This window comes from Tupaia chinensis, unplaced genomic scaffold, assembly GCF_000334495.1.
Source record: "Tupaia chinensis unplaced genomic scaffold, TupChi_1.0 Scaffold143728_1, whole genome shotgun sequence".
In the NCBI taxonomy this organism is placed as follows: Eukaryota; Metazoa; Chordata; class Mammalia; order Scandentia; family Tupaiidae; genus Tupaia; species Tupaia belangeri.
This window is the reverse complement of record NW_006203577.1, coordinates 1,687,188-1,700,271: the sequence shown is the minus strand read 5'-3', so window position 1 is coordinate 1,700,271 and position 13,084 is coordinate 1,687,188. Positions and strand designations below refer to the sequence as shown.

The following is a 13,084-nucleotide window of genomic DNA, read 5'->3' as shown; positions in this document are numbered from 1 at the left end:
TTCAAATATTAGTGAATCTTTTGGCTCAAGGGGTAGAGGAGCTGGATGCAACCTTTCTCATATTCTAGATCCCACTTGAAACTGGAAGCCCACTACATGCTGTACTTCCTTCTTCAGGGTTGGAGGAGACAGATGCAGAAATTTGCTCTTTACTTTTGAAGACATATCTCTGTTATTATTTTTTTTAGGGTTTTTACCTTAGGGTGCATGTGCTCACCAGAGAGAGAGAGAGATAGAGACAGAGAAAGAGAGAAGAAAAGTGAGAAATCACCCCTCACTGGAGATGGCCACACTGCAATCCCTTCTCCTCCATTCTCCTCCTGGGATCTTGGGCATGCACACATACACCTCTGGTGTGAGTTTCAAGCCACCAAGTCTGGGACTCAAACTGCAGTCAGCCATGTGGGAGTCCAGTGACAGAGCTGCTATGCCATCTGCTGGCCCCTTGACCTTAGTACAGAGCGGGGAGGCAGTCACAGAGGTGGAAGACTTCTGAAGTTCTGTGAAATTTATTTCTCATCCTCTGGCTGTTTGCTACGTTCTGCTCATCGGGTCCAGTCAACCAGTACCATCACTGTGAATGATTAGAATGATGTCTTGTGAAATGGACAGGCAATCAATCTTTTGAGACTAGTTATGATAGAGGGCTGGAAACTAGATGAAGTCTTATTTCTGGCTTTACCAATTAAAAGCAAACAGCTCTTTGGAGTCCTCATCACCTATCCTCAAAAACTTTTTAAAAAATATTAATTTTGTTTATTATTATTATTTTAATTTTTCAGGGACTCAAACCACAGTCAGCCATGTGGGAGTCCAGCACCTTAACCACCACACTACCTGCTGACCCTGTCCTTGAAAAATGTTATGGTAGTGCTATTCTCCGTAGTCCCTTCAAGAATTCCATATGGCCTTTGGTTTATTACTTTGGTAGCTAGAAACAGTTTGATGAGCCTTTTCCTGGCCTTTTCTTTCAGAGAGGTCCTCGTTCCGTAACCTGGGAAACAACTTGGAAATTGTACTTTTAGTCCATATTGCATTACTAGAAGAAACCAGAGCCTGGGTAAATTTATAAAGAAAGCGAGGTTTATTGAACTCATGCTTTGGAAGTCTGAGATCTCCACAAAAAGTTGCCTGCTTTCAGGTGGTGCCGGAATACCCTGGAATATCATCTGTAATCTGGTTGCATTTTTTCCTTCCTTAGTAAAGTGGACATGGAAAGCTTCCTGTGACTCCATGGGTACAGATTAAGAGAGGAGATAATTGAAAAGAAATGAGTTTTTCAATGTATGAAGGTTTTATCAGGATGTAATTTCGTTGTAAGTCAAGGAGCATCTATGTATCCTATTACTTATGCTTCTTTGGAGAACCCCAACAGAGATGAAACATTCAGTCTTACAATAGATGAGTTACAGAAGTCTGGTGGTAGGAAAAGCAAAATGACAATAATACAAACTAGGAAATTACTGCTTCTAGAAAGATGACTACATAGAAGAGAATCTGTGAATGAAACAGAAAGATTTGTAAACAGGAAATCTATAGGGCATAATGGAGAATGATAGATCAAAAATTATTTTGAAGGTTGTTAACTTGGAGGTTGGTAATATGGTGGCATTAATAAGAATGATATAGAATTCATAAAAATGCATACAGAACACAATGATTTGAAGGTCAAAAAAATTTGACAGAAATCCTGAAAAATCCTAAAATTATAACTGCTAAAGAGTGGGCCAGTGGAGGGACCAGCAGTTGGCATAATGGCTATGTTGCTGGACTCCCATGTAGTTGACTATGGTTCAAGTCCCGGATCCAGTGGCTTAAACTCACACTAGGCGCATGTACTTGCATGCCCAAGGTCCCAAGAGGAGAATGGAGGAGAAGGGATTATGGCATGGCGATCCCCTCTGGGGGGTGATTTCTCACTTTCTGTCTCTCTGTCTCTCTCCATCTCTGGTGAGCACACACGCCCTATAGCAAAAAACTCTCCAAAAAAAAAAAAAAAAAAACAAAAACCACACACACTGGGCCAGTGGAAACCTGATTAAAGCATGTCAGGATTCTGTAAGGTGACGACTTGACTACGCTGCACCACATTTCCAGATTTACCTTTCCTGCATGCTTGCAGTTAGGGTGGGCCACAGAGAAATTCTTGTGTAATCTGAAGGGTAGAAATGAATCAGAAAACATTTTGTAGTTCACACATATTTCCTTTTTTTGAAATTTGTCAGAAGGTGCGTGCACTTGCCAGAGAGAGACAGAAACAGAGAAAGAGGGGAAGGGAGAAGGAGAAAGGGCCCCTTACAGGGGACTTGTTCATGCTTCAATCCCTTCTACTCCTGCTGGAATATTTGGCACACATGCACAAGTGTCCAATGTGGTTTCCAAACCAGTGTCAGTCATAGAGGAATCAGCTCCTTCACCATGAGGCATGGGGATAATGCTACACACTTCTGCATGACCTCTTGACTCCCCTCATTGGTGTAGAGCAGTGGCTGAAACTGTGATTGCTCCACCTTTAGCAAAATCCACCTTCAGCTTCTCTCCTCCTGGGCCAGAGGTGTGTGTTCAGTTCCAAGATAAAAGGCCCCTGGAGGTCACCCGGGCCATTAAGGTCAGAGACAAGAAGAATGGACATGAGTTTTGGTCCATCCTTAACGGGCTCTATTGCATGCACATGAGTTCTAGCTTAGTCTTGATTTTACCCACTTTACACTCATCTTCTCTTTCCAAATTTCTGCTGTACATATGAGGGGACTACAAAGGTTTATGGAAAAATGAGATTCAAGTATGAGTTTATTTTAGTTGGAAAAACAACCTTGAAATCCATTCATAGTTTTTTTTCCCCCATAATACACACTTTCCACTAATTATTTGAAGATTCCAGGTGTATGAGAGAAGTACATGTGTGCGTGCACACACATGTGCATGTGATTCTGCTTCTCTGATTATATCTGACTATACGATGAAGAACATGTATAGTTTAGAGCATTGATTCTCAACATTTAAAAAATCCATGTCTTATTTATTTATTTATTTTCATTTTTACTATAGGGCATATGCGCTCAGAGAGAGAGTGAGAGAGAGGGAAAGTGAGAACTCATTGCATGGGGGGGAGGGAGGGCGGCGGTGGCCATCCTGCAATTCTCTTCTATTCTCCTCTCAGGATTTTGGGCACACATGCACATGCACCCAAAGTGATTTTTCAAGTCATTGGGTCTGGGATTCAAACTGTGCAGTTGGCCATGTAGGATCCATAGCCTTAACCTCCATGCCACCTGCTGGACCCCATGTCTTATTTAAATAACATATGCATTTGTTCTCTTCTCTCTCTTTCCACTAGTTATGACACATCTTTCTTTCTTTTTAAAAATTTTAAGCTTAATTATTTATTTCCAGAGAGAGAGAGAGACCCGGGATCGGCAGATGGCATAATGGTTACGTTCCTGGACTCCTACATGGCTGAACACAGTTTGAATCCTGGAACTGGTGGCTTGAAACTCACACCAGGTATGTACATACTCAAAATCCCCAGAGGAGAGTGGAGGAGAAGGGATTGTGAAGTGACCATCTCCCCTGAGGTGGATTTCTCGCTTTCTGTCTCTCTGTTTCTCTCTGTCTGTCTGGCAAACACATGCATCTCATAGCAAAAATCTCTCAAAATAAATAAATAAATAACATGTCAAAGAGAGAGCCCCTTTGACAGTCTTCACCTCACAGCTCTCCATAGGTTTTTCCCACAGGGCGTGCGCCACCACAGCCATCACGGTCCTTCTTACAGTGAACCCATGTGTTTGCTTGACATGTTTCGATAAACCCAGAACATGAACCTGGAACATTCCCAAATGTCTTCCAGCATCACACAGCACCACCCCTACTCCCTGAACCACTGCAGCGGGGCCTGTGACAGATACTTTGGAAAGAAGCATGCCTGCTAGGTAGAGGAATTTCTGGTTTGCAGATGTGCAGGTGGTGTTTGTTTTGTAGTTTGTATTGTTTAAAATATTATTTTTGCTTTTAAAATGTAACATTATATTGTGATGATGGCTATCAGTTTTTAAACACATCCACATTCACATATTCCTACATGTTCATTCCTTCTCAGTCTTTACAAAGATTAGACACTTAATTTTCTCTTCCAGATTGTATATAGAAAAGCACAAGTTCATAATTCACTCCCTAACACCCAAAACAAACCAGATAACCTACATAATTATAGTTTTAAAAAAATCATCAGTGGGATAAGAGCAAAAAGAAACCTAAGTGAACACAACTTCAGAAGTGGTAATCATCACATGAGAAGAAAGATCCTTAGTAGTTCTCATCCCCAACTGAAATGGGGGAATGTGTCTTACATGATAGTAAGAAAAAAAATCAACCTAAAATTTTTTAAACAATTTTTTTTAACCATTAATCATGATATATGTCAGAGAGAGAGAGAGAGCAAGAGAGAGAGAGAGATGCGCCCTCCTCCACAAGGCCCAGTCCTGTTGCAATCCCCTTCCTCCAGTCTTCCAGACTGTCTGTAACCTGGGCATGCACGCAGATGCCTGGAGTGTTTTCAGACCTCCTGGGCTGGGAGTTCAAACTGTGGCTGGGCACGTGGCTTCTAGCTCTGCAGTCCAGTATGCTACTGACTGCCACAGAGGCTGGGCTTTTTTTTTCTTTTTTTTTTTAAATTGGCTTTAGGGCACATGTGCTTACCAGAGAAAGACAGAGAGAGAGAGAGAGAATGTGAGAAAGTAACCCCTAGGGGAAATGGCCATGTCACAATCCCTTCTTCTCCATTCTCTTCTCAGGATTTTGGGTATACACACACACACATGCCCAGTGTGTTTTCCAAGTCACTGGATCCAGGACTTGAACCATGCAGTTAGCCATGTGGGATCCAGCCATCCTAACCACCGTGCCATTGGTTGATTTGGGGCAACTTTTAACAGGTTTTAATGGCAGTGTTTGTGCTAATGTGACAGTTTAGAATCCAGAGGAGCCACAGCAGAGAGCAAAACCATAGAGCAAAACCATGCTATCTCACAATTCTTTCTCATTCACAGACTTCTGGGGTAGCACCACAAAAACTAAGGCAGTAGCAAAGAGCTAAGAGGAAACTCAGAGATACATACGGATTTCAGCTAAGAAAAACTTGTAGAAAGGCCAGAGAGCTTAAAGAAAACCTCTGGTACTCCAGGCCTTCAGCTAAAGAAGACAGAGGCATGCTCAGCAACAGGAGACAAGAGAGATCTTCCCCAAATACTTGAGTCTAAGAAAGACATCGGACAGAGCAGAAAAGCTGAGACGGACAGCTTTAAGATAGTATTTGCTTATAAGGAGAGTCACGATTCTAACTTCAAAATATTTGAAGCCAGTGGTAATTTGAGTCAAACTAAAGTTGTAACAAAGTTCAACCAACTACAGGTCATATTGACTCAGCCCCAACACTAGTGCCCTGATAAAAGAAGATATGTGGCCCTTTTAGGCTAAAATATAGTTTAATTCATTGTATACTGTGATTTTTACATAAAATATCCAGCACATAGTCAAAAACATCAAGACATATACGCACACAAAAGCAAGAAAATGTAACCCATGGTCAAAAAAAGAAATCATCAATAGATGTTAATCAGGAAATATACCAAATTTTGGAATTACCACACCATAACCAAAATGCTAAAGGGCATAAAGGAAAAGGTGGAAACCACGTCTAAAGAGATGGATGATTTAATAAAAACCATGAAAGTATTTAAAAAGCAAATGAGGCATCAGTAAGTGGCTTAGTGGTTTAGGCGTTGAATTTAGTGCTGGACTTGGCAGCTTGAAACACACTGGGTATCTGTGCAGTCACACCCAAAATCCTGAGAGAAGAATGGAGGAGAAGGGATTGTAGCATGGCCATCACCCCCGGGGAGTGGTTTCTCGCTTTCTGTATCCTTGTCTCTTTCTCTGTCTCTCCAATGAGCGCACGTGCCCTGTAGCAACAATCTGTCTCTCAAACAAAAGATAATGGAAATAAAGGATAAGAAATAAACAATTAGATAGAGTTCACACTAAATTGGAAAAAAAAAACTTGAAAAGCAGTAATTGGGAAATATCTAAATTGAAACACACACAGAGAAAATAGATAAACCAGAGTATTTGAAATCTATGGAACAATATTATATGGTCTAACAGTTGTATTATTGGAGTAATAAAAGAAGACAGAAAAAATGGAGAGAAGGGACATTCAAAGAGATAATAAATAAGAATTTTCTAAAACTTATAATAAAAGATACCTATCTACAGGTCCAAGATCTGCAGTGGAGGTCAAGTACAATAGTCAAAATACGTAATAGTCAAAATTTTTAAAATCAAATTTAAAGAGAAAATCTTAAACGTGACCAGCAAATAAAAATACAAAATACACAAGAGGGCCAAAAGTGCTTTTGGCACAAAATTACAAATGACTTTTTATCAAAATAATGACACAAAAAAGGAATAACATAGTGAAAGTGCCAAAATGAAAAAAGAAAAAAAACCCTGTTAGCCAAAATTTCTACATACTGTGAAAATATCCTTCAAATGAACATAAAACAAAGACAAAAAAAATAAATAAGAGAGCTTCATCTCTAACAAAAATTGCCAAAAGAAGTTTCTGAGGCTAAAGAAAAATGACATAAGGTGAAAAACCAGATCTTCAAGAAGGAAAGAAAAAGTATCAGAAAAGAAAAAAAAAATCTGGGCAAACTGAAAAAAACATACATTTTAATATTCATTGAAAACATATATTTATAAATTCTCAAATATCCCCCAATATAGCACGTAGTAGATTTTGTAATTTATGCAGAAGTAGAATATACGGCGATAATATCTTTTTAAAAAACAATTATTTATTTATTTTTATTTATCATTATCATTATTCTTCAGTTTGCTACAGGGCACGTGTGCTCATGAGAGAGAAAGAGAAAGTGAGAAAGCAAAACGTCAGGTCCAAGACTTGAACCGTGTTTGGCCACGTGGGAGTTCAGTGTCTCAACCACCACACCACCTACTGTCCCTGGCAATCATATCTTGAAGGATGGCAGAGGGATAAATGGAATTATACCATTATAAAGTTCTTTCATATATTTGAAGATAGATGATGGGAACCAGCAGTTAGTGTAATGGCTATGTCGCTGGACTCCCACGTAGTCGACCGCGGTTCACGTCCTGGACCCGGTGGCTTAAAACTCACGCCGGACACGTGTGCGTGTGTGCCCAGGATCCCGAGAGGAGAACGGAGGAGAAGGGATTGCAGCGTGGCCATCCCCCCTGGGGGGTGATTTCTTGCTTTCTGTCTCTATGTCTCTGTCTGTCTGGCGAGCGCACACGCCCTATAATGAAAAAACCTTTCCAAAAAAAAAAAAGATAGATGATGATAATTGAAGATGCACATTATAATTTCGAAAGCACTCATATTTGACACGAAGAAGAAAAACTAGAAAGACAATCTAGGAATTTAAAGGGAGTATAAAAAAAAATCAAGTTTTCCCAAAAGAAGTCAGGAAATAAGCAGTAGAGAAATAATGGCAATGAATGAAAAAAAAAAAAATCCCTCAGTCACCATTATCAAACAGTGAATGCCTTGGAAATTAACTTTTGGTACAGACTTGATAATGTTTCCTCATAAATTCAACCTAAAACTACAAGGCAAAATAGAGCTTGTTTGTAAAATTTATACAGTAGTGCAGTAAAATCATTTTGACATAACTAAGATTGTTTGAATCACAAATAATGTCAAGCTGCTTTGCACACTTCCCATGCTGTCACAAGTTAAAACAAGAAGCAAAATATCCATTCCAACACAAATTTTCAGGAGCGATACTTCTCTAAACTCAAACTACAGTTCCAGCAATGTTTTTGGGATTTTAATGCAAGTGCAAAGGACATTTCCGTATTTAAAATCCACTTCACTATGCTGCTGAGGAGTTTCCATCTTACTTTCAACTGGAGGTGATTAATTTGCCATGCTAAAGGGGGAAAGTATCAAGAGAATATATAGAATTCTAACAGTTTAGAAATGCCTTTATGTAATGGGATAATCTTTAAACTATTGTAATTTTTGATTGATATATAATCATTTTACATCTTTGTAAGGTATAATATGGCTTTGAAAGTGTGTATACAGTATGTAATAAACAAATTGAGAATATAAATTTATTCACCACCTTCAAAATTTTTATCATTGTGAACATTTGATGTTCATTCTATTGGTTGTTTCGGAAATATATATTTAATTGTCAGTGATGTTCTTTTTGTTTTTTTGTTTTTTTTTTTGAGAGGTTTTTTGCTATAGGGCGCGTGCGCTCACCAGACAGAGAGAGAGACATAGAGACAGAAAGCGAGAAATCACCCCCCAGGAGGGATGGTCACGCTGCAATCCCTTCTCCATTCTCCTCTCGGGATCTTGGGCACGTATGCACACGCGCCCGGCGTGAGTTTTAAGCCACCGGGTCCGGGACGAACCGCAGTCGACTACGTGGGAGTCCAGCGACATAGCGCAATGAATGAAAAAAAAAAAAATCCCTCAGTCACCATTATCAAACAGTGAATGCCTTGGAAATTAACTTTTGGTACAGACTTGATAATGTTTCCTCATAAATTCAACCTAAAACTACAAGGCAAAATAGAGCTTGTTTGTAAAATTTATACAGTAGTGCAGTAAAATCATTTTGACATAACTAAGATTGTTTGAATCACAAATAATGTCAAGCTGCTTTGCACACTTCCCATGCTGTCACAAGTTAAAACAAGAAGCAAAATATCCATTCCAACACAAATTTTCAGGAGCGATACTTCTCTAAACTCAAACTACAGTTCCAGCAATGTTTTTGGGATTTTAATGCAAGTGCAAAGGACATTTCCGTATTTAAAATCCACTTCACTATGCTGCTGAGGAGTTTCCATCTTACTTTCAACTGGAGGTGATTAATTTGCCATGCTAAAGGGGGAAAGTATCAAGAGAATATATAGAATTCTAACAGTTTAGAAATGCCTTTATGTAATGGGATAATCTTTAAACTATTGTAATTTTTGATTGATATATAATCATTTTACATCTTTGTAAGGTATAATATGGCTTTGAAAGTGTGTATACAGTATGTAATAAACAAATTGAGAATATAAATTTATTCACCACCTTCAAAATTTTTATCATTGTGAACATTTGATGTTCATTCTATTGGTTGTTTCGGAAATATATATTTAATTGTCAGTGATGTTCTTTTTGTTTTTTTGTTTTTTTTTTTGAGAGGTTTTTTGCTATAGGGCGCGTGCGCTCACCAGACAGAGAGAGAGACATAGAGACAGAAAGCGAGAAATCACCCCCCAGGAGGGATGGTCACGCTGCAATCCCTTCTCCATTCTCCTCTCGGGATCTTGGGCACGTATGCACACGCGCCCGGCGTGAGTTTTAAGCCACCGGGTCCGGGACGAACCGCAGTCGACTACGTGGGAGTCCAGCGACATAGCCATTACGCTAACTGCTGGTTCCCGATTGTCAGTGATGTTCTTTACAGTGTAAAACAGTTCTAAAGAAAAACACATGTCCTCTGGAAATTTAAAAAAAATTCAGCATTAACAGATGAATATTTGTAATTAATTCTGATGACAGAGAACATTTCCTTGAACTTCAAGTGAAAAGTTATTCCCCCCCCCAAAATTTTATTCCTACATTACTAGACCTGTATTAAAAATTGCTACTATTGTTACATCTTATGTTTTATAAGTACAAACGTGTGGACACTTGTTTTTTCTCTTTTCATGTGGACATGTACATAATGTTCTTAATTTTGTCTTTTGGTCCACAAAGCCTAAAACATTTACTATCCAGCCCTTAGGGAGATTACCTACCCTTGGTCTAAATGCAGCTTTTGCCACAACTGCTACTGTGTGTTTTGTTTTGGAACCACAAACATTCTGTTTCAAACTATTCCTATGAGTCAGGAGACGATAAGGAGGAATTAAGAATGGGGTTATATAATAACAGGGTTATAATAATGATAGCAAACATTAATTGAGCATGTGTAATATGTGGTACTCTGCTAAGAAAGTACTTTGTGTTTACTTTCTCGTTTAATATGAGAGTTTTATGAGGTAGATACTATCCCTCACTTTATACTCCCCTCATTTTATAGACAGTTAGAGACTGTTCTCTGTTATTTTTTAACTTTCTTTCTCTCTTGCTATAGGGCACATGCGTTCTCTGGAGACAGATGGAGAGAAAGTGAGAAATCATTCTCAGGGGGATGGCCACACCACAATCTCTTCTCCATTCTCCTGAGAGGATTTTGGGCATGCACATAACATGCGTTTGCCATGTTTTTCAGGCTACTGAGCCTGAGACTCGAGCCACAAAGCCACAAAGTCGGCCATGTGGGATCTAGCATCTTGCCCTCCATGCCACCTCCTGGCCCAGATTTTTTGAGAGGTTTTTGGGCTCTGCAGCGCAGTCTCGCCCTCCAACGGCTCCCCAGATCCTTCCCTCTTCCCGATTCCCCTCACCTGGCCTGGTGGCAACACTATCTTCAATCTTCGGGAAGATCATCCGCAAGGAAACCCCCGCCAAAATCATTTTTGAGGATGACCGGTGTCGTGCTTCCCATGACATTTCCCCTCAAGCACCAACACATTTTCTGGTGATACCCCAGAAACATATAGAAGAAGCAGAAGATGATGAAAGTCTTCTTGGACACTTAAAGATTGTTGGCAAGAAATGTGCTGCTGATCTGGGCCTGAAGAAGCGTTATGGAGTGGTGGTGAATGAAGGTTCAGATGGGGGACAATCTATCATGTTCATCTCCACGTTCTAGGTGGTCAGCAGATGAACTGGCCTCCTGGTTAAGCATGTTTTAGGGATAATTTTCCCTTCTATAGGCAATAAATCAAGTTTGCAAGTTACAGTATCAGCACACTTAATTTTGCCTGGGTATGGAGAGATTGAGGAGGTAATGTGAAAATCCCATACACAAATAAAAGACTTTGCTGCATAGTTTAAAAAAGAGAGAGAGATTTTTGCTATAGGGTATGTGCATACCAGTGAGAGACAGAAAGCAAGAAATCACCCTCAAACGGAGATGGCCACTCCATAGTCCCTTCTCTTCCATTCTTCTCTTGGGGTCTTGGGCATGCATGCACACATGCCCAGTGTGAGTTTTAAGCCGTGATCTGGGACTTGAACCATGGTCGACTACATGGCGGGGGATGGGGGGGACCCAGCAATGTAACCATTATGTCATCCACTGGTCCCTGAGATTGAGTTCTTAAAGAGCTTATTGACAAGTAAGTGATGTAAATGTATGATTTAATCTGGCCATGGGACACAAGACCACAGCCTGCAACATTAGTTAGGAGGAGCAAAGGTAGACACCGGGGTAATTCCTGAGGAGGAAGAGTAGATGGTCAAAGGCATGAGAGTAGAAGTGCATGAGACTGAACTCTCTTAGGTGAAAATAGAACTATTAATTTACTCCCACCTTCCTGAAACAGGACTCTCCTACCCCAACTCCTTTAATAACTTCTGGTTGAGGGTTTCAAAAAACTTGTGAACAAAGGTATTGTCTGTAGGCCCAGCCCTGGGGTTGCGGTAGTCCAAAGCTCTGCAATGCTGTAGGCCATTTGGAAGACCCCAGGTTGACCTGCATGCATGGATCCTTCATGGGACACCTTGGGAAAGGCTGGGGCAGGATTGCAGAGAGAGACCCTCTTGAAGATACTTGTTCCCGTCTCTCTCTCAAGAAATAAACAAACTTTTTAAAAAGTATTGTTTGTAAAAGTCTGAGCACAGTTGCTAATGTAGAAAGAGGTGAAGGAAAGTGGTAGGAAAAGTTCAGAGGGTGCAGAAGAACTGGGAACTCTGTCCTGGTGTGGGACAGGATCCATATGGATATACGTGTATATATACATAAATATAAGCACTCTGTATTTGCAGATTCCACATCCTCTATTAAACCAAACACTGATAGGAAATATCTGGAGGGGAAAAAAAATGGTTGCATCTATACGCAATAGGAGACTTCCTTTTTTTTTTTGTCATTATTTCCTTAACAGTACCTAACAGCATTTGCACTGTGTTAGGTATTTTAAGTACCCTAGAGCTGATGTAAAGTATTTGGGAGGTGTGACCAGCAAATGTTGAGATGGTTTTCGCTGGACTCCCACACAGTCGACTACAGTTCCAGTCCCAGACCTAGCGGTTTAAAACTGACACCAGGCACATGTGCATGCATGCCCAAAATCCCAAGAGGAGACTGCAGGAGAAGAGATTGTTGTATGGCCATCCTCTGGGGGGTGACTTTTCACTTTCTGTCTGTCTCTTTCTCTCTGCCTCGCACATGTGCCCTATAGCAAAAATCTCTCTAAACAAAGGTAAAGTATATGGGAGGCTGTGTATAGGTTATGCAGAATGTTTTTAAAATAAGGACTTGTGCATCCATGGTGTTTTTGTGTGCGAGTGGAACCAATCCCCTGCAGATACTGAGGGATAATTGTACATATTTACATATCCACGCTTATACAGTTGTAATATATTACTGTCAAAAGACAACACTGCAACGAATGTAGCTTTACATCACACATCCATACATTACACCCCTATGCATATTTTCAGGACTCGGAATTTACACATGGGTATAATGTGCTCAGTCTTGTGGTAGACTCTCCAGAGCATTTCCTGGGATGTAAATAACAATAAAAACCCAGTGATCAGGTCACTTGAGCTCAAGGCTAGCCCTCGCCCCACTGGCTTTAACTTCCCCTCCACTGCTTCTCCAACCAAACATCCCTCTTCCCGCAGGATCCCACGGCCGTCCAAACGGCCAATGAGGGCTTCGGAGCAGCGGTCCTGGGAGGGGTATTATCTGCAGGAACCCGTTCAGGCAACTTTGTAGTCGAGTCACCGCTTTCTGTTGGTAGCGGCCGCTATTTCTTTAAATGGGCAGTGGATTTCGAAACAGGGAGGGAGAGGGCTGTCAGGAAAAGGAACTCGGCTGCCTTTGATAACTGCCCAGCAACCTCCCTTCCCCGGAACGTGTGCGTGTGCTCGGTCGGGGGAGCGCCTGCCGCGGCCACGTCCCGGGCC

The 13,084-nt window shown here is 40.6% G+C and overlaps 1 pseudogene; it reads left to right on the top strand.

Moving 5' to 3' along the window:
• Positions 1–10,849, top strand: part of LOC102502501 (histidine triad nucleotide-binding protein 1 pseudogene) — a 63,216-nt pseudogene extending 52,367 nt beyond the window's left edge.
• The last annotated feature ends 2,235 nt before the right edge of the window (positions 10,850–13,084 follow it).